This window comes from Rhopalosiphum padi, chromosome 4 (genome assembly GCF_020882245.1).
Source record: "Rhopalosiphum padi isolate XX-2018 chromosome 4, ASM2088224v1, whole genome shotgun sequence".
Classification (NCBI taxonomy): Eukaryota; Metazoa; Arthropoda; class Insecta; order Hemiptera; family Aphididae; genus Rhopalosiphum; species Rhopalosiphum padi.
Genome location: NC_083600.1, coordinates 20025896 through 20048638, shown reverse-complemented (window position 1 = coordinate 20048638; position 22743 = coordinate 20025896). Strand labels below are relative to the sequence as shown.

At 26.4% G+C, this 22743-nt stretch overlaps 2 long non-coding RNA genes across 2 annotated transcripts; both read left to right on the top strand.

The window, feature by feature from the left end:
• The first annotated feature begins 9425 nt into the window (after window positions 1-9425).
• LOC132928373 (uncharacterized) lies at window positions 9426-12490 on the top strand. The gene is made up of 6 exons (XR_009662021.1): window positions 9426-9450; window positions 9649-9684; window positions 11748-11798; window positions 12031-12048; window positions 12237-12284; window positions 12419-12490. It is a non-coding gene; the product is annotated as an uncharacterized LOC132928373 (long non-coding RNA).
• Window positions 12491-13031: 541 nt separating this feature from the next.
• LOC132928437 (uncharacterized) lies at window positions 13032-13746 on the top strand. Its single transcript, XR_009662024.1, has 3 exons — window positions 13032-13062; window positions 13426-13445; window positions 13662-13746. It is a non-coding gene; the product is annotated as an uncharacterized LOC132928437 (long non-coding RNA).
• Window positions 13747-22743: the final 8997 nt, after the last annotated feature.

The window sequence follows — 22743 nt, the reverse complement described above, 5'->3', positions numbered from 1 at the left end:
CTGATATTTAAAAACATGAATAATTAAAATATCCACATGAAAAATGGATCAAAATATCACTATGTAAATGACTAAATATTTTATTACAATATTCCATAACTTAAAATTTTATTGTCTTTATAATAATGCTTCAAATCAGAAACATCACTTGGTTCGGTAAAAATTAACATACATTGGGGAACAACAAAATAAAAAAATTCTTTGATATATTATTATTGCATGTTATAATAGTAGAAAAAAAAATCTACAAGGAAAGCAGTGTCATATTTCGAATATAATAAAATAAAAATAGTACATGATTTCATAATCTTTTATTATTTTTAAAATTTAAATCACTAAAATAAAATGTTTGTTAAATAATTGAACATATTAAAATAATGAAAATTTAATCAATTCATATAACAAATTATCAAAAAATAATTTGACGATCCATAACTTAAATGTTGTCATAACCTATTAGGTTAGGTCTAAGTCTAATAATGTCTCAAATCTATAGAATATTGGAGCAGTATAAGACGAGGGCTGTAATAAATAAATTATAATTAAAAAAGTACTCCAGTATTTTTTTTCTATCGTTATAAAATCTAATAAAAATAAATTGCGGTTTTTTTTTTGTTGTGTATTTTGTTATTATACCAAATGACTGAACCGGATATTTATGATTTAAAATATTGTAAAATGAGGACAAAATTTGAAATAACAGATCGCCCATATAATATTTTGTCGTTTGCTTTGCAATTTGATTAGTTTATACAAGTTTTTAAATTGTATTAAAATAAATATAACCTACTTTTATTTAATATAATATCATGATATGATTTACTATTTTAATTGTATAATGCTCAAATATGTCATTGCTAAATTAGTGTTATTTGTAATCATGGGCATACAGAATTAAAGATAAATACAGAGTTTATTCTTTAATATAATGATCTCACAAACTAAATAACTTTACCTATTTTTTCAATTTTTTAATTATTTTTTACACTTGTACTACATTAATCTAACAAATTGTTTTTTTGTATATATATACTGAAATTAACTACAGCTTACAATCAGAACGACTAATATGTATTAACTGATAATGTCATACACTATTTTAGTTTTAGAATTAAAACAGCCATTGTCTATAATTCGTATAAGTATAATAAAATAAACAGATGATATCATGCACTATTTCAATTTCATAATACTCAAAATATGTCATTGCTAAATTTGTACAATTATAATCATGAGCATATATATTTAAACATAAATAAAGAGTTTAATATAATAAAATTACAAATAATATACGATTTTTGAATTTTTTTATCACACATAAGTTATATACTTATATTACATTTATATTACAAATTGTTTTTGTTTTTTATTTGATACTGACTATATGATAGATCTAACTCAAAAAAGAATAATTCCAAATAGTTCTATGAAATTTTCTAAAATTGTTTACACTATATAATTTCCTTTACGCCATACTTTGAAACAATTTGACTGTCTTTCAATTATTCATAAACATTTAAAGTTTATCTTTTGTTAACATATGTAAATTTGTTAAAAATATTCTAGCTAACTTAAAATATGGCCTAGATGAATTCTAGTTTATGACTATTATCATTCCCATTTTGAGACCCATTAGAAGGTTTTGAATAAGTGTTTTTTTTTTTATATATATTTATACATTCTGAGGCCCAAAGAGAGAAAGTTAACCATTTTTCAACTACACCGAGTTAAATTATAATGACGAGTGTTAAATAAACAAATATCCATGAGTAGTTGCATAGTAGTCACTAGTCGGGGAACTAATAATTTTTGTTATTTTAGTTTATATGAGTAAACAATATATGGTATCTCGTAATTTATACGTTTACAGTTTTTATGGTATACCTTATATCAAATTAATTTCAAAAGACCGGTGTACCGAAAGTACCATAATTTATATTTAAATGTATTATAAAATTATACCACAATATGGGTAATACATTTTAATAATAAATTATAGGTATATACTAACATTTCTATATTCTACATTTATATAAATATCTTATAAGACCCCTAAGAATGAACTGCTTATCAAACAGATTGATTTTGATAGGAAAATCTTTTAAAACTACAGGTAAATAAAATTAAGTTTTGTCTTGTCTATATTGAACTTTTTTTGTAACTGGTTGAATAAGTAAATAGTTACAAAAAATATATTTTGATTTCATAGAAGAAGTACATTGAACACACTTTCTAATTTTCTATATTCTTCTAATGTACTTTTATTTAAGTTTATTTATTTATTATAGTATAAAATAGTAGGATCCTTGTCCAAATCTAAAAAATAATCTATTTGGATAAGAGAATAAGATAATAAGTTAAGGTGTTCAGTTATTTATATAGATACCTACAATTTATTATTAAAGTATAATAACTACATTGTTTTTTGACGGTATCTAAATACAATATAATATAAGTGTTATGTTTATATATTATATCATAGTAGGTACTACGATTATTATTGTTATAATATGTTTATTTAAACAAATTATTATATATTTTGTATTCAATATTTTGATATTTTGACACAACAATATTAATTAAGATTGTTTGTTTTAATAAAGTGATTGATAATATTTTGTTTATATTTTTAACATAATTGTTTTTAACTAATAAAATACATTTTTTTATTTTCATTATATTAGTTTTAGTTGTTTGATAATATTTAAATCGGCACGTAATTTAGTTTATTTTAATTCAAAAAGCGTAAGAACATAATATTATGTAAACGTAATTTATACTCAGTATATTAATTTTATAAATATTTTTTAGGTGATAAACAAAAAAGTTTAACGTACAAAATGCTTATATAATAACTTAATAATTTAATCTTGCCTTTACTACCAAATATGAATTTTGAAATTTAATTTGATCTAGAAAATACACTCAATATTCCATACCCTATCTTTTTTTCCAATTCTACTAGTATTCAAATGACTTTATAAAGCTTTGTGGGAGGTTATTGAGAAGTGTTGAAAAAATATAACATTATAGCTAGGTGCAAAAACCTTACCTCCTCATCCACCATAAAAATCAAAAATCGAAAGTCATTCTAACATAAAAAAATAAAAATTTTTGATTGTGTCGCAAATAATTGTTTAACGTTTGAAAATCACATACTTATGTAAAAAAAAAACAATTTTCTTATCAACATGGGTTCGGGCTTCCAAAATACATAGAATGGATTTAAAGTACCTCCTGGATCACTATTATATCTTTAGTGTTGATGTGTAAGTCCATTTTCTAATCTCAAATCTGTCAAAAATTTTTTTTTTTTTTTTCCAAAAATCACGCAAACTTAAAAAGGTAAAACTTTTTTCTAATCCATTAGGATTTGAGTTTTTCTGGTAAACCAAATGTTTTAAAACTATATACTGTAGAGGTAAAAATTATTATATGGACTGTTATCATATGATACTCATGAGTCATGACAAAATATTTTTTTTATTACAAAAGGGAATAGCTAGGAGCACAATTCACCCTTAACTTTGAAAGTTGTATATCTCGGGAAGGGATTGAGCACAAAAGATGGGATTAACAGCACGAATCTACATAAACGAAGCCCAAACGAATTGCAAAGTATGGATTTAAGAGTCTGTTGTGAGTGGGCTAAGCATATCTACAGCCCCCACTTTGAAAGTTGTATATCTCAGGAAAGGAATAAGCACAAACGACGAATTTTAAAAGCATAAACGAATGGAGTAAATTTGTTTCGAAATTCTAAAGTGGAGGGGGGCAGTGGACATGAAGCTAATTTTCTATACGCCATACTATAACTTTTTTAAATAATTTGACTGTTTTTCATTTATTCATAAACATTGAATGCTCAATATTTTGTCAACATTTGTCAATTTTTTAAAAATATTCTAGCTAACTTAAAATATAGACTAGACGAAATTTACTTTCTTCGTCTAATTAATGTTTTGAATAAATATTTTTATCTATTTATACCTACATACATTTATTATAACCATGACATTTTGATTTACCCAGGTAAATCATTTCAAGTCAATGATTTTCAATATAATACTTGGAAGTTCGCTTTGCAAATCGATAAATCTATACAATATTTTTAATTCTTTTAGAACATGCATTACCTTTATTTGGATTAATAATATCAATAGATGATATCATCGTTAACTATAAATACTAGTAGGTACTATAGTATTTATAATCAATGATATAATGCACTATTTCAATTTTATAATACTCGGAATATGTCATTGGTAAATTAGTGCTATTTGTAATCATAAACGTACGATTTAAAAATAAATTCAGAGTTTAATGTTTAATACTCGTATAATGAAATGACAAATTAAATAACATATTTCAATTTTTTTCACACATAAGTTATATTCTTGTGCTACATTTATTTAACAATTTTTTTTAATTTTTTTAAATTAAAACTGTCTGTTTCTTAGATATAACTCGAAAGAGAATAATCCTAAATAGGTACTTGAAATTTTCTACAATTGTTTATACTAGAATTTTTTGAAATAATTTGGGTGTTTTCATTTGTTTATGAACATTTAAAGTCCATCGTTTGACAATAATTGTCAATTTGTTGAAAATATTTTTACTAACTTAAAAGATAGATTGACTAGACGAAGTCTATCTCTGAGTCCGATTGTTTCCTATAATCATACCATTCTGAGGACCATTATATAGAAAGTTTCAAACAAGTGTTTTATCGGTGTGGTCAGGGTGTTAGACCGTCGCTCAACCAATAAACTAGAGGTCTGTCCACACCAATTATATAATTATATAATTATTAATGCAAGTCAGCGAAGAGGGCATAGCTCGTTTTGCCCAAAAAGGACCCTACCCGTTTCGCCTAGGTATCTGTTTTTCCCAAATTTCAATATTATATGATTTCCGTTTCGCCCAGATTATAGTTTAGATCAATTTAAAATTAAGTCGGCAATGGTTCAGTTAAAATCGTTGTATATTATTTGTATAATATTTTAAGTTCCTTGTTTTAAGTTTTACAATTTTCAACATCATTTGGTAGGTATGATGTGCCCTACAGACATCTAAAAAAGATAAGATAGAATATCTGAATATCGTTTGTGTAAATTGTATACTAATTTATTACGGCAAATAACGCATAAGAAATCCAATCACTATTGTCATATTATTATAACCTCGTACCGAGCGTAAGCTGTGTGTTAATCAACTCGTTGCAACTTATTAACATAGCTTATCTAAACCAAAAATTACAGTTATTGAAATATAAAATAAATAACATACTTATACGTTGTAATTTATAAAATAACAAACGACAAAGATTAGTTTTGATCATGGTCAGTACGTACGCGGCTATTAACATATACCTATCACATTTTATTTAAATGGGTGTGCTTTTTAAAAATTACCTATATAAGAGACAAAGGGTATGTTAATATTTAATAATTATAAACACAATTTTGGCTCAAATAATGTAATTACATGTGAGATTCGTTGGCGTTGTGTAAAACGTTCGTATTCTGCTACGTTATTATTGGTAACTATACTTTTTATTCTTAAGTGATAGATGAAGAAATTAATTTAAATTCTGATCAACATCATCACAATCATATTACACCATACGACGATTCAGATATAACCCGCCTAATTTTTGTGAATACATCTTGTAAGCGGAAAGCTTCAGAAAAACTTTTTGACTGAATCATTGCCAACTTAATTTTAAATTAATATAAACTATAGTCTGGGCCAACCTGGTAGGGTCATTTTTGTTCGAAACAGGTCACGTGCAGCGGGGATACTCAGTAGCCACTACTCCAATGATGGGCCCTCAGGAATTGCCTCCCATGAATTTTTTTTTTTTTTAAAACGTAACTCGAATTGCCCCTCGATTTTCAAAACAACATTCACTTGAATTGTCTCCTATTTTAAGTATAGTGTTCCTCTTATACTGGAATCACCTCCGATAGGTATAATTAATCGATTTAGGTTTAACCTTACTTCGTATTATAAGAAATATTTATAAAAATTAAATTAACCGAACAAATATATGTTAATAAATAATAAGAAAATAAGAAAATAATGTTTTTATAAAATTATAAATATCTTAAAATATATCTTAATATCTTTTTTAGTAAATAGGCTGACTATAAGCTGTAATAATGAATAATAATACAAATAATAAATAGTCAATACATAAAATAATTTAGACAAAATGTAAAAATGTCTGAATAAAAATTTAAAAAAATAAAATGTATTTTAGCAAAGTTTTCAAGGTTTAAATTAATTTGTCAATGCTTATAAAATATAAGTATTGAAATTTTGAAACTCCATTTGTGTTTAAATTATCAATTAAGATATTAATATAATGTATTTTATTTTTCGTCGTTGTCCTAATTTTTTTTTATTTCCATTTTGGATGATCTAATTAACCTAATTTTTGAATATTACGGAAATTGATATAATAGTAGACAGCAAACGTACAACTATCGATGATCTAAGTATGATATGGGAGGAAATTCGAGTAGACCTTTATTTTACTAAAAATGACTTTAAAATATAACATAATTTACTTCATTTATTTTATCATTACACACCATTAATTATACTTATTATTACTACAGTATTTTTTTTCTATCAATATGAAATCTGATAATCACAAATCGCAGTTTTTTTTAATATTTTGTCGGTATACCAACTGAATAATGCGTTAATCGAGCCAGATGTTTCTAATTTAAGATATTATTAGGCGATGACAACATTTCAAGTCACTGACTTTTAAAATAATATTTGGTCGTTCACTTTGAAAATCGATAAGTATATACAATATTTTTGATTGTTTTAAAACATGCATTACTTTTATTTGGATTAATAATATCAAGTATCAACAGATGATATCATCATTGACTTTAAATACTAGTAGGTACTATAGTATTTATAATCAATGATATCATGCACTATTTCAATTTTATAATACTCGGAATATGTCATTTCTAAATTAGTGCTATTTGTAATCATAAGCGTACCGATTTAAAAATTAATTCAGAGTTTAATGTTTAATACAACGAAATGACAAATTAAATAACATTTTTGAACTTTTTTTCATACATAAGTTATATTCTTGTGCTACATTTATTTAATACTGACTGTTTCTTAGATACAACTCAAAAGAAAATAATCCTAAATAGGTTACTTGAAATTTTCTAAAATTGTTTACACTAGAATTTCCTATACGCCATACTATAATTTTTTGAAATTTTTTGAATGTTTTTCACTTCATAAGCATTTAAAGTTCATAGTCCAGTCGTTTCCTATGATCATCCCATTCTGAGGCCCATTAGACATTTTCGATTAAGTGTTTTTTTACGGGATCAGGGTGTTTTACCATCGCTCAACCACTAAACTAGAGGACCAGTCTATACCAATTAATCCTAGTCAGTGGAGATTACTGAAATATATCAAATGGCATATTGGGTGACAATAATGACAATTTCCGTTTAACAAGCCCAATAATAATTATTGTTACAACAAAATTATTTTTGTTAGTGAATCATCATATCGTTTTCTAATTCGACTAAATATTGTTTGATCAGTCCTAGAACATTTATTATACCCCTGACTCATATACAAAAATAAAAATCACTCTGTTCATGAAAAATATTAATTCTGATTTTTTATTACGTTTACTGGAAATCAGACAATGTTATTTGCACAAAGAGAGAAAGCTAAACATTTTTCAACAATACACCGAGTTCAATTGTAATCACAAATGTTAAATAAACAAATCTATATCCATGTGTAGTTGCATAGTGATTAGGAAACTTATAATGTTTGTTATTTTAATTTATAAAATTGGTATCTAATTATCATTCAAGTTTTGACCTATAAACAGTATGAGCAGAGCCACTATTCCAGCAGCCCTATCACCCTATCGTACCAAAAATTATACCAGCCCATAAAAATCCAGGGTGGAGCAATAACCCCCGCCTGCCCCTCCGAAATAACGCCACTAATAAACACTGTGATAGTTATTGTTAATTAGTCCATAATAATAATATTATGTTTAATTTAACAATATCAATGTTCACCAGGAAAAAGGCACATTCATAAGTTTATTACTTTCCACAGTGGGTCAACGGACGGAATAAAACTAAATAGTATAGTATTATTGAATTGAAAAATTTTGTATAGTTTTTAGGTATAACTATTGACATGATAAAGTCGATATTTTTTACAAAATATATATATATTACTATAATCGTAGCCTGCAATGCGGTGAATTCGGCATTTAACAAACAATAGTCGGATAACGTCGTTTGTTTATTTTTTATACGTCTTACGGATATTTTTATGTTCTTATATTTACTTAATAGTTTACCCAGTTGCTCATGAAAACAGAATACACATTTATTTGTCATTACACAATAACCCTTTAAATATCGATGATAACCTATGTTTTATATTATTCTTATTTTCTCATTTACTTTTGTTATTATCTGCTATTAATTTAAAGTTTGTAACTATCCACAAAAATGGTCAAAAATATTAGTATGTTAGCTATTATTTTTATGGTTAGTTATATTGGATATACCTATGCTATGTGTGAGTATATTTTTTTATGACACAAAATAAATCACAAATTAATATTAATCTTAGTTATTAAGCACTTCATTTATTATATATTTAATTAATAGAGTGGTACAAAACAAAACTTTCGAATCATTAACCATGCACAATATTAAAGTTATGATAAAATAATATAAATATTATTTTAAATTATTTCAAAGTATGTGTTTATTTAGAGTTTATATTAATTGTAAATAAAAATTTCTAATTTAATCATAAAATAATCTAAAAAATAGTTGCCAAAACGTATGCTTGCAATAGGTATTCTCTCTTTAAATAAAATGATACCTTCAAACAAATTGCTATTGTTTTTGTTTTACAGTTGATGGTAAGAATTTTTGAATAAGTTTTATTTTTATTATTAACGTTAAAATGTATACAGTTTTTTTAGTATAATTTATTATATTAGTACTCTATTTATATATTACATGTTTTTGTAATAAATACATAAAATATTATCGAATAACATGTATAATATAGATATATATTAATAATTCAATAAAAAAGGATATCATACCAACATGTTATATTTTTATCTTACGAAGTTTTAATATCAAACTTGCGTTCAGTATAACCAATTTAGTGTATTAAATATTAATGTGAAAATCTTTATTGATATTTTAATTGAATTGTCAGTTATAAGTTATAACCTATAATACTATGTATAATAATATACAATTTGTTCTGTTGATTTTTGTATGCTATATGGTATTTAATTTTAGAATTGATATGATATCCTTTAAAATATCATCGAATTTATTAAATAATGTATTTATTATTATCTACTATCTAATTTAGGAGAAAAGTATGAGCAATGCGTTCGTAAGTTAATTACTTTACTTTATAATACACTATCATTACCTACTTACATAAATATTTTCGAATTCCATTTATTGCTAAAATATTTTCACTGTATAATTGTAATTTTCATAAAATTTAAATATCCAATTAATACAAAAATTGAATCTACATTATTTTATTAGCCAGTTTATCATATATTTATGTTCTATTCCATTACAGAGGAAATGATAAATAAAAAATTCATGATTTATGACGGTATGTTATTACTTTTATAAACTTATTAAAACACTAATGTGTACTTATGAATAGAATTATTACTGAACTGAAAGTTTAACTTGTTAATAAGAGCTATAAAGTAATACCTGATAATGTACAATTCGCGGTGCATACTACTTGAGTCCTAGATTATTATTATTAGGTGAGTTGCGTCCCATCAAAAAAGGTTCAAAAAGGGTCATAGCTTATTTGCGTCCAACAGTATCTTTTTACACAACCTAGTTGCGTCCCAGTTTTTAATAGCATAAATTAAATTTTACAGACTATTATAAATCAGAATATTATATTGATTACATTTACATATGATTCTATTTATATAGTAACTTATATATTCCACTAATATAGGTACATTTGATTATATCGCATTACATTATCACATCACGTTTAAATAGATAAAATTATACAAAATGATGTAAATAAACATATTAAAAAATTATGCATAATTAAAAAATATAAAAATAATAGTTATTAATTTATATTAATAAAATAGTCAAAATTAACAACAAAATAAAAAGAATTAACTAAAACATGTATTGTATATAAAGCTCAAAAATATTAAATACACGAATACAAAAATAATTGAAATATAGAAAATATTTTTTTAATAGCATAAATTCAGTATTATAGACTATAATAAAATAAAATATATTAATTACATATATGATTCCACTATGTACATTTGATTATATTGCATTACGTTACCATATTACATTTAAATAAATACGATTATACAAATTATTTACATATTATGTAAATAAACATATTAAAAAATTATACATAATTAAAAATATAAAAATAATAATATAGGTAGGTATATAATTAATTTTTATTAATAAAATCGTCAAAATTAACTGCAAAATAAAAAGAGTTAACTAAAAAATGTAGTACGAAAATTATTGAAATATAAAAATCATTTATTACTTAATTAAAATAATGTCGGCTGTAATTTTAGTGAAACGTTTTTTAAATATATAAAAGCGGAATTTGTTTTTTCTCTGAATTTTTTGATTTCTTTATTTAAATAGTCAATTTTTTGGTATTTTTTTGTTCTATAGTCTTTTTTGGGTGTATTTATGCTATTCATTAACACATAAGTATTAATTTGAAATGATTTTAAAACATTTATAAATTGATGTATATTTGGGTGGCTTGAGTAAAAAGATGAATTGAATTTGGAATGAAATGCTTCACATGTGTTCGTTGTTCGTTGTACACTAGACGAACATTGTGCCCACATACTTGAAGGAAATTGAGCATTTTCAGATATATAATTGTCTAATATGTAGTCAGTAAATTCTAAACATTCTTCCGGGATGATTGGAATTATTTCATAGGCAAATACGTTACTTACCATTTCTGGAGGTAAAAATGGCAGTCCAAAACAAATTCTAAGAAATAAACCTATTTCTGATTTATTCTTATATTCATTGGCCAATCCAATATTTTGTATTTTTCGCCACCTACAACGTATTATTGTTTTAAAATTAAACCGTTAATTATACCAAATATTTATAGGGATGTTAATTTATACATACCACGATTGTCCCAAATGGAAACGACAACCTTTTATTTCCGCTTCTGTCCACTCGGTTACGACTTTTATAGCAGGTAGGAAGAATAATATAGCCGAGTTGCGTCCACAAAACGGGACGCAAGTTACCTGTTGAATTTACTACCTAAAAAATATACCTTTTTTTGGGACGCAAGTAGTATGCAGCCACAATTCGTGCGGCGTAGAAGGCCAAAGGCCGAGTACTAACCACGAAGGTATGGAGGATAAGGTTAATGACAGTATTTTACTGTAAATGGAGGAGTATTCGCAAGTATTTGCACTATCATTTTGACAACAGGCATGGTGATAGGTTACATCGTATTTCCACTATTTTACCAAATTTGTACAGTTAAATGAATTGTTTGAATTAATAATTTAAATTGATAATTATTGAATATAGGTACACAACTATCTGAAGATGATTAGATTAAAATATGAAAATAGTAATAAACTGAATTGTTGCAAATTTTTTTTTTATTTTTTATATTAGGTGGGGATTATGATAATACCACTATATGGAGACAAAGAGCTTATAACACAAGTAAGTATAATTTTATATTAATTGATATTTATAATGTTGTGCTAACAACATAGTTAAACATTAGTTTATAATATAAACATGGTAGTTGGCCTGGTAAATATGATTCATGAATTAGAATAAAGAGTATTTGATATTTTTATTTTACGTACCTAGTTGATATATTTTTTTAATTAGACATTTTACAGTTGTATTTATGTATTATATCTGTGTTGTTATTTTTAAATAAATTTAGAGTGGATCCAAGATCGGAGTAAGTTATTGTTGTCAATATTCAATAATCGTAATTTCTCATAATATCGCTTATCGAACAATTAAATATTTATATAGTAAAACGATCTTAATTATTGTGTATTTATGACTGTGTAAATAAAAAATATTTAGTTAATAAATTACATACCAATGATTTGAATGACTCGAAATTAATTCAAACAATTTCAGGTCTAATAACTGCAAGTTTTGCACATGATTGGAAACATTGTGGATATGGTAATTATTAAAAGTTACAATATACAAATCTGACATGTAATATAGAACCAATTTTAAATAAATGAACTAAAACTCTGAATCAATAGTACCTATAGTTACATTCAACTAAATAAAACCCAACTTTTAATTTTTAGCTTATAAAAACTACAAATCGCCAATCGAATATTGTAAAATGTATGCAGAATATGAACCCAATATTGAACAAGGTGAGGAAAATTATACAGTTTCACACATTTAAAAAACACGTTACTTATTTATTTCTCATCTTTATTGTTTTACAGTAAATGGTAAGTATTTTTAATTAGTTAATTGTTTATATAATAATTATCGTTAAAATGTATACGATATATTTAAAATATATAATTTTTAATAAACTAATAATTACACTTGATTATTTAGTGGATGCCACACTCTCATATTATGATATTATCTTGCAAACGTAAATACGATATCAAATTTGTTTTCAGCATAACAAAATTGGTTATACTGATTTGGTAGCTATAATCGACTCATTATTAAGCTATAATTAAGGATAATAGTATAATGAGTAAGATACCTGATGGCTAAAATGAATACCTAATCTAACATATATGTTAATAACATAAAATGTATTCTGCTGAATATAAATTTGGTATGCTGTACACTTGCAATTTAATAAGCTGGTGTGACGTCCACATAATAGTTAAACACCTTGTCCAATTCGAGTTTGAACACTAATATATTTATAACTAATTGTTAATTAATTTAGATACTCCAATAATATACGACTTTATAACTGGTATGTTATTTTACTTTACTTTACACTGCTTTATCTACTCATTAGATAAAATGTAAATGTAGCGAAATAGGTAAAACGATTACAAATATGATCTTAGTTATTAATATTCAGTTGTGCATTAAACATTGTGTATTCAAAATGAGTATTATTGTTGTTTTTTTAAAGTTTCTTATATGTTACAATTTATTTTTTTTTTTACACGTATATTATACATCGATTTAAATATTTATCATTCATACACTGACTTTTATTCTAGTGAGACACATTTTCCAATATAATAAGACATCCTATATAATTACATCATTAATAGTCTATGCTTTTCGTATCTATAGACATGCTAAATATTATATTACTTTTTTTTAGATTAAAGTTTTCATCGGCAGGTATGATTTGGTCTATATAACAACATTAAAAATATTCATATCTAAATGTAATCATTTTTGAAACTGGTTACAATATATACATCTATTACGTAATATTATAGTACCTAATAAATGTATGTGCAATAAATATTCAGCAATAATCGGTACTATAATAGACGTATTCAACACATAATAAAAATTGTATTTAAATCAAATTGTTGCTGTTTTTTATTTTAGATGAAATAACAACTCAGCTGCATATTGTACTTATTCAGTGTACATTGCATTATTTTTAAACTATACAGCGATGAAGAATTAATTTTATTTTATATTATGCACCTTTAATTATATGAAATTTCAATGTTAAAAAAAATTGTACTTTATATAAACAAAACGATATTAATAATATATGATTCTATTTAATTTTAAATATCGTTGTGTTATTTATTAAATTACAATTTTTTTATATTAAACTTGTTTAAAGACTATTTTAAATATACTTATACTAAATATTGTTTATCAATTGCACATAATACGTATATGTAATGAAGATTTTTTTTCTTCAATTGTTCTACTTTAAATTTCACAATAAACTATAATAGAAATTATATCAGTTGTATATATCATTGCCTAATGCCTAGGCAAAAGCCTTAGTACAAACGACGAATAAGACCTAAGTATGTTATCGCAACCCTAGTTAAAAAATAAAATAAAATAATGATCATCGTTATAGTTTATTTTTTAAATAAGTGATTTAGTCAAAATTCTAACTTAAAATAAGTACATACAAATAATTATTCCTAGATATGTATTTTTACTATTTTTATACAGGTACAATAGGTACATACAAGAAAAACTTTTGTATTTTTATGAATTTATCAGGTTAGTCATTTTGTAGTTATCGACATTTATAGAAAAAACTGAAAAAAAAAAATTAAAAGTTGTTAAATTTTTTTTGATTTGAATTTCACAATTATCGGTTATAGATATTATATATTAGTCGTGTAGAGGCTGTAGACACATTTTTTTTATCGTTATGAAATCCAATAATAATAAATTACTGTTTTTTTTTACGTTTAAGAAACAACTTATTGTAATATATTGTACAATAAATGTAATGAACATTTTTTTCTTCAATTGTCTTACCTTAAATTAAACACAATAAGCTATTTAAAATACCAATGCTAGATTAGGTAACTATCTGAATAGTATAAAAATCAACAGTGAACAACACATTGAACTTTTCCACAATAATTAATTAAACGATGCTGCACGTTCTTGGTTGAGCTTGAGGTGGTGATGAGAAGGTAGGTTGTTAATAATAACGAACATATCGTATAATAATCGTATTTAAACTTTAAACGTAAAAGTATAATACTTTTTATTATAATAAAACTAATTAATATTGCTTAATGATATTACAAAAAAAAAAAATGGTGTGTGTGTTTCTAGTACTCGCATATGAAGTGAAACTTCTTTCTGAGTCGTGGAATCAAGATGCACGGTCATGGGGAGGGGTTATATGGTTTTATGACGGTAATGTATAAGAAACTTTCATAAGATTATCGAATGAAGAATTTAAAAAAACCTCTACATGCGCAAAATTAGTAAAAATCGATTTGAATAATGCAAAATCAAACCAATTCAATTCATTAGTCATATTATGACTCTTTCCGATACTCTTAGCATTACCCAGGATGTACAACGTGTATGTTATATATCTAGCATCTAACACATTCATAAGAATGCGTGTTAATTTTTCTAATATATTTTATCTATCATTGGAAGTAAATATATAAAGAACTGCAACATTTAATAGTGATAGGTGTGGTGTACATCCTTAAACATTATTATTTTTGTTCTAAAAAGGGCAGGATAGTTGCGCCATGGTTATGGTTGCTATAACTGTTTATGTAATTATTTGTTGTAACTATATTTGAATATTATTAGTTTATAATTTTATATAGTTACAATAAGTATGAATCAAGTTGCTTTTACTATAATAATTGTTCGACCAATTTAGTTTGGAACTTCTAAATAAAAACATTATTTGATACAACTAAAATTTTACTACACCAATTAGAAAGTATCCAACTATTTACCATAGCCAAATTTTGTTTTCCATGAATAAATTTTTTTCGAAACTTAATTTTCCACTGAAACGGTTTTATGGAAGAAATATATATATACATGTAGGTACAAAAACTATACAAATCCGTTTATTATCTCCGGAGTTATCATACAATTTGTGTTTTTGGGTATGTTCGGACGTCAAATACAGGAATTTCAGTCGGCACATGACTAAATATTTTTTGTCAAATTCTAATTAAAGAAGCTTCACTTTAAAAATACTAAGAATTGGGTTGTCTATATAAACTCGTGGCGATGTAGCTGTGACAATGTCCACGACAAGGAATAATCAGAATAACGGGTTAAATAAACACTAGCATTTTGAATACCTTCTGTCTTAAAATAATTGCATATTTTTTTAAAATTGATTTATATTACTTTTAGTTCTTTTTAGTTTTCCTGTTGTTTGTGTGGCGGTTTGGATTGCTATATGTTGGTGTTGATTTAAATTCTTTTTAATAAATCCAAAAATGTTTATATGTATCTGGATGACCCGTATTAAATAACGAATGTAATTATGATGAAAACTTTCACAAGAATTTGTTGTCCTATCAAAACTAAAAAATTAAAAACGGGGCACAATCGAGATATCCCGATACGCATCAATATTCTAAACAATAGAAGGATATAAAAAATAATTTTTGGTTGAAAATTCAAGGATTATCTTAAATCATATGGAATGAATAATAAGAATTACAAAAATATTATTTATATATATATAATATATACTTATAATATATATATATAATATAATAATATACAAACAAATTCAAAATTAATTGGTTAAATGGCTCATTACAGTAATAATAGCAATAATAGTTGCAACAAGAGCCGGTGGGTATAGTAATCGCCAATCAGAAAAATATAAGACTTTTTGTGTTCCGTACATAATCTTACTCTATTGTTCCGTTGACACGGCGACGGCGGTGGTTGCTTTTTAGTGTTCTGCGGTCGGCCGGTCACTAGTCGAAATGATGTTTAACGGCGTTAAAACAACAAAAAAACGAACAAACACCAGTTAGAGTGTATAGCACAGGCCTTTATTGAGGACACATATAACAGCACAATAAAGGTTATTTACCACGCGCGGCGGGTAGCGACACAACGGCTGCAACTTGTTTGCGCACAATCCATAATTTTTACCTGAAAAATCGGAACTCGTTTGCGCACACGGTTATATTAAATGTACAACTGGTTTGCGCACACGAAAATAATTATATTTTTGTCACGCCTGCACCGAAAGTTTGGTTTTTTACTGCAGTTGAAGCGTTGGAAAGTGACCTTTTTCCGTCCAGCGTGTGGAAAAGTGAAAAATTCTAAAAGTGCTGATCGGAAAAGTGGAAATCCCGACAAGTACTGGTCGCGTATCTCATTCACATCAGACATTTTAACCAACAATTTTACACTCCACATCCTCACATACACCAGGTAATAGACGTAATTCTTAAAATACAAACCGAAACAGAATTAAAAATAACATCAATCAACAAAAATATAAATAATTATCGCCGTAAGGAGTCAATAGAATCAGTTGAACATCGCATAAACTTATGAACAAAGTATACATCTGGCGAAATTGACCAAATTAAATACATTCACAAATAATGGGAAAACGTTATTGCAGAAAATAATAGACACGTATATATTATCCTATACGTATATTTACCAATCATATTATATTAAAATTAAAATTATCATGCATTTTTAACTTGAACAAGTATTAAATATTATTTATTACAATTATTAGAGAAGGAAAATGTATGTAAGTACTTATTAATAATAAAGAAATATTAACATGCAAGGTATTAAACTATTAAAGTCTAAAAGGTAACTGTACGCAAACCATGTGTATGATTACGGCTCGACTGTTCCCAAACGAGTGATAGTTTTGTGCCCAGACAAGTTGTCTTTTTGGTATTTGTGCGCAAACCAGTACCGCCCGACACAACGCGGAAAGTATTGTGTGTTGCTAAGATAAAAGACGAACGACAATAAACGTGTACACAGCGTACGGGTGTTCGGCGGTGTGGGTGTTTTGATTTACTCTTGGAGAGGAACAAAACAAAAAAAATATTCACAATGAAAAAATGTGGTTTCGCCTAATCTTTCGGACGAAGAGAATGGAATAAAATACAATGACCGTGTTGTCAATGTGACGGTTGAAGCAAAAGAGAACGATACAGGACGGCCGGTACTTGCCCGGGCCGCCCTATGCCTTTGCGGCGAGGTGGGAGAGTTGACTATGTCGGGCCGACTTTGCCCGTAGTTGTGGTTGATAAGCTGCAGACCGGTCGTTGTGGTGCCTGTACTTTGTACTGGCAACCGTAACGTACCGTGTCATACCACTGTTTTGTTATCAAAATATCAATTATGGTCATATTACTATTATTATTGTTAATTCAAAAATGTTCCGTTTTTCCCTATATTTCAAGACTTTTTCTGCGTATTCGTGTATTGCGCGTCGTTTTCAACCCGTACGTATACGGTTATATATTATATACGTTTTCGTTCTTTTTATTTTCGCACATAAGATCGCGGACGCCAATCGACGTATGAGATATTTATCCTATTGTTTTTGATTAAAGTTACACGTGTATATTATATTATGTTCAGCACTGATGTTTGATCCGAAGCCAATTTGTCGATGTACAATTAATGCAATTTTTGATTCAATAAATTGCATTTTATCGTATTTATATTGTTTTGTTGTTCTCGGTAGCTTAACCTTTACATATATCTTCAACCACGGGTTGTGCTGTATATGATATACAATACAGTATATTATCATAAAAGTATTTCTCGACGACGTTTGTGTCGCACAGTATTGTATTCATGTACTTGTGTGTATATTTAATAATACCTACATGTATGTGAATATGATAGGTATTTTGTAGATGAATTGACGAGTTAATAACATTTAATATTTATTACCGACATTCAAATGCACATTCGAGAAACGTACACTGTGTATTTTATACATTTTATATTAAATAAAAGAATGACCTGTACTTAATTCATGATAAAATAAATATTTAAAAAAACGCGCTCCCGCCATTAGATGACCATACGTTTTTTGTACACCAAATAATGCGAATGTTATTAAAACATTGATTCTGCTGTCAATGTTTGGATATTTTTCTATTTGCAACATTTATAACATTGTGGAAGGTGGTAAATTTAGTAATTTCAAGTATTGCATATTTCATTCATAATATTATATAATATAAACAATACGTGCAGACAAATACATTAAATAATATGTAACATTTTTCTGTGGTAAGATTTATATTATGCAAATTAATTAGGCTTCGGAATTTCGGGAGTGTAATAGAAATATCCGACACTCGACTAATAAAAATCGATGTATAAACGTTATGATGTATTTTTATTAATAATATGAAGTATTAAACAATAAAATTCATTAGTTACCATGTGTTTGTTAAATTTTTCTCAAGAGTAAATAAATTATTTAATAATTAATAATAATAATGACATTAATAATCATCAAGACATTTTAAATTATGGCCTCAATTGTTTATATATCATATTAAATATTCGAGTATAATTCTACAGGTTTAAATATGTATTGAAATTATACAGATGATATGAGCAATAATATTTAATTCTTTGAATAATTGGGTACATTCAAATACTATATAATATATTATTCATATTAGGAATAATACACATAAATCGGTAATTGTTGACATATGCATTAGAAAGACAATTTATAAGAATATTCGAGTTTCATACACACGAATTATACGAATATATGAGTGAGAGAGTGCTGGACGCAAAATTCGTCGTGGCTCAGAAACTATTTGAGTTTAAGAGATTTGGCACTGTAAATGCATATTAATTCAACTATCAAATATAATAATATGTACGATATGTTATATTCTCTAACAGGTGTTTGTATAGGAACTTCATACTATTCAAAGTTCGAATTTATACAAATGTTGGTTTCACTATTGCTACGCGCACATCATGGGAGGTTTAATTTCTTTTATATAGTTTTTCCCCTATGATATCTGACAACTTAATTTATGTTTTAATACGTAATTTTACTTTAACTTGTTCTCCTAAAAAACAGCATCAGATTTTCGACGTCAGGAGGTATAACAATCCGCTGTAGGTGGGATTGCCCAGCACAGGTGTTGCATCGGTTAAGGACTAATAGCTAGACACCCAATTACCATTTTAAGTATTTTTTTTTTTTATTCATTCAAAAAAGAAACGGATATACGATATTATAATATAATATATAATAGGAATACAATTTTATCCGTGTACCACCCACATTGTCCGCGATCCGACGCAGTCAGATTGCCCACCTGATAGGTTTAGGTGCGTATAAATTGAACTTCCCCGATGATTATGGATGACTTAATACTCAAACATTCAAACATGACAATCGACCGGAGCACGCTAGTAGTTGTCTCCCAAAATATACCAATTGCCTCCCATCCTTATCGTAAATAAAATGGTTAATCTACACTAGTTGCCTCCGATGATCAGATAGTAAAAAATTATATACGATTTGCCTCCCAAAAATTTACACACTGGTTGCCTCCCGTATAGACTTAAATAGTGGTTCATGAATTATTATAGCAACATAATATATAGATATTTAGAATTATTAAATAAATGTTTTGTTATTATTTTAAAAAAATCTTTGATAATAGGTACACAATTATATTAAAAACAATACTATAATTAATCAATAAAAAAAATATTATATAATATATTCTGTTATAACGTATAAGTAATAATTATAAACTGTTTTATATTAAATCACTTTAAATCATTACTCATTAAGTATGTAGTTACAAATATATAGTACGATTAAAAAATTGCACATAATTAATATACAATTATAAGTAGATAAATTAATACAAAAACATGTGGTACCTAGTCAATAAAAAATATATATAGGTAATATACATAAAATTATCTGTAAAATATTTGTAAAAAAAATTATTTGTTATAACATTGTTTAGGTTTATATTTATTGGCCAATATTTGTAGGTACTCAATGAAATTGATTTTGTTTCTAATTTCTAATTTATACTGTGGATTAGGCTTATTAGAACTTTGTCTTAATATTACAGTGTCGGTCTGTATTAATTTTAAAACTTCGATAAATTTAAATATATTTGGATGTGGAGACTCAAAATAGCTATTAAATTTGTTATGAAAAGATTCACATGCATTGGTTGTGCGATGAATGCTTGAACTTTTTTCAGCCCATAAACGAGGAGGAAAAATTGAATCCTCTGATGTATATGTATCTACCAAATAGTTTGTAAATTGTGTTTCGACATTAACATTTTCTCCTACAAAACAGCTTCATACTTTCGACGTCAGGAGTACAGGTAACGATTTGCATCGGTTGTGGGCTTATAACTAGATCCCCAATTACTAATTTTCAAATTTATATTTTTTTATTCATTCAAAAAAAAAAAAAACGGGCATGCGACAGGACACAATTGATTATTTATTGCGCTGGTTAATGACTGATAGCTAGAGACTCAATTACAATTTTCGGCATGTTTTTATTATTTTTGAATTCAGAAAAGAACCGGGCATGCGATGGAAAAACTTTTACACCGAATGATAACTGATAAGTTATAGAAAAACTGTTAACTCACAAATACGGTAATCGACTTTATCACATTTTTAGTGACAAATGTCTAGACACCCGATCTCCATTCCTTACCGATTTTCCGGTGAAACTATTTTCACTCAACCACCTTGAAGGCGCTGAAGGCGGCTTCTACAAACCGGAATTGAATTTCACCATCCCCTCCCTAGTATAGCGGTTCTTAACCATAGGGTCGCGACCCAATTTTGGGTCGCCAATAATCTTAAATGGGTCGGCTAAAATTTAAATAGCCATTGAACATTATTTATACAAAGGTCGTATGAAAAATTTGGTAAATATCTTGGGTCGCCACTACACAAAGGTTAAGGACCGCTGCCCTAGTATATATATATAAAACGGTAACATTTAGTAACGGGTAGTATTTAAATATGAAAATTAAAAATAAGATAATGCTATGTTAAATTAAAATGATACCTATATGGTAATAAAAACAACTTACGCGTGTTCAAGCTTGCAGACTGTAACGATTATATTGATCTAACACTAGAAAACTTACTATCCTTAGATATTTTATTTGAACGTGACACTAATAACTGATAATACGAACCGATCCGTAATCTTGACGATAACGTGATCATATAGTATAATTATATCGCGCAATTACTATAATTGGTATTCACGATATACAAAGAGGTGTTTATCCAGGCTGATGAGGTACCACCAGTTCAAATTTCTTGAAAAGAAGTGGCAAGTGTACTTGCAATACATCGTGTAAGACCAACCGGTGTAAATGTAAAAAATCTGGTCAACTTTGTTACTCAAAGTGCCACAATATAGTGGTGTATGTGGTAATAAATAAAGTAAAATAATTCTACCTCTATGTGCTTAACATTATTTTTAAGTAATAATAAATTAATTAAAATGATTATAATTTAATAGGCAACGAAAAATATTCATTTCAATCGTGTAACATGATTCATGTTAAAAAACTTTTAGATGATAATATTAACTCTTCAGTTGTATGTACCTCACTGGATACCTAATAGATTTAAAAACTAATATTTGAAGTGTCTAATGCAGGTATTTTTATGATTATTTAAGTACTATGTAAGAATTTTTATTTAATTTTTAAAACACATATTCAATACTTAACCTACACTGTCGAAATATAATTGGGCACTGTGCACAATTCCCGACTTCCTACTCTTTTTCGATTGTCCGTAATATATATATATATGTATATAATGCATATAATTCGTGTTTTATTCACAAAAATAGCATGTGTTCGAGTTATTAAATTGATAAATTTGAATAATCTGTATTATAATAACAAAAAAATTTCAAGTCCTATTCACAGCCTTCTGTATTTTTTTCTTTCTAAATGAATTTTTTATAATAAAATGAATATGAATTGAATAGATTATACTAATATTTAAGAAAAATACTTAAAACTAAAATAATACATTTTATTTAGAATTATAATAATTATGTAAGAATAAATTATTTTTATACTGCTCTAAGTCAGAAATATTTTATAAATGTGTTGTAATAAGTGGTCGACTTATTAGGTAGTATATATTTAAA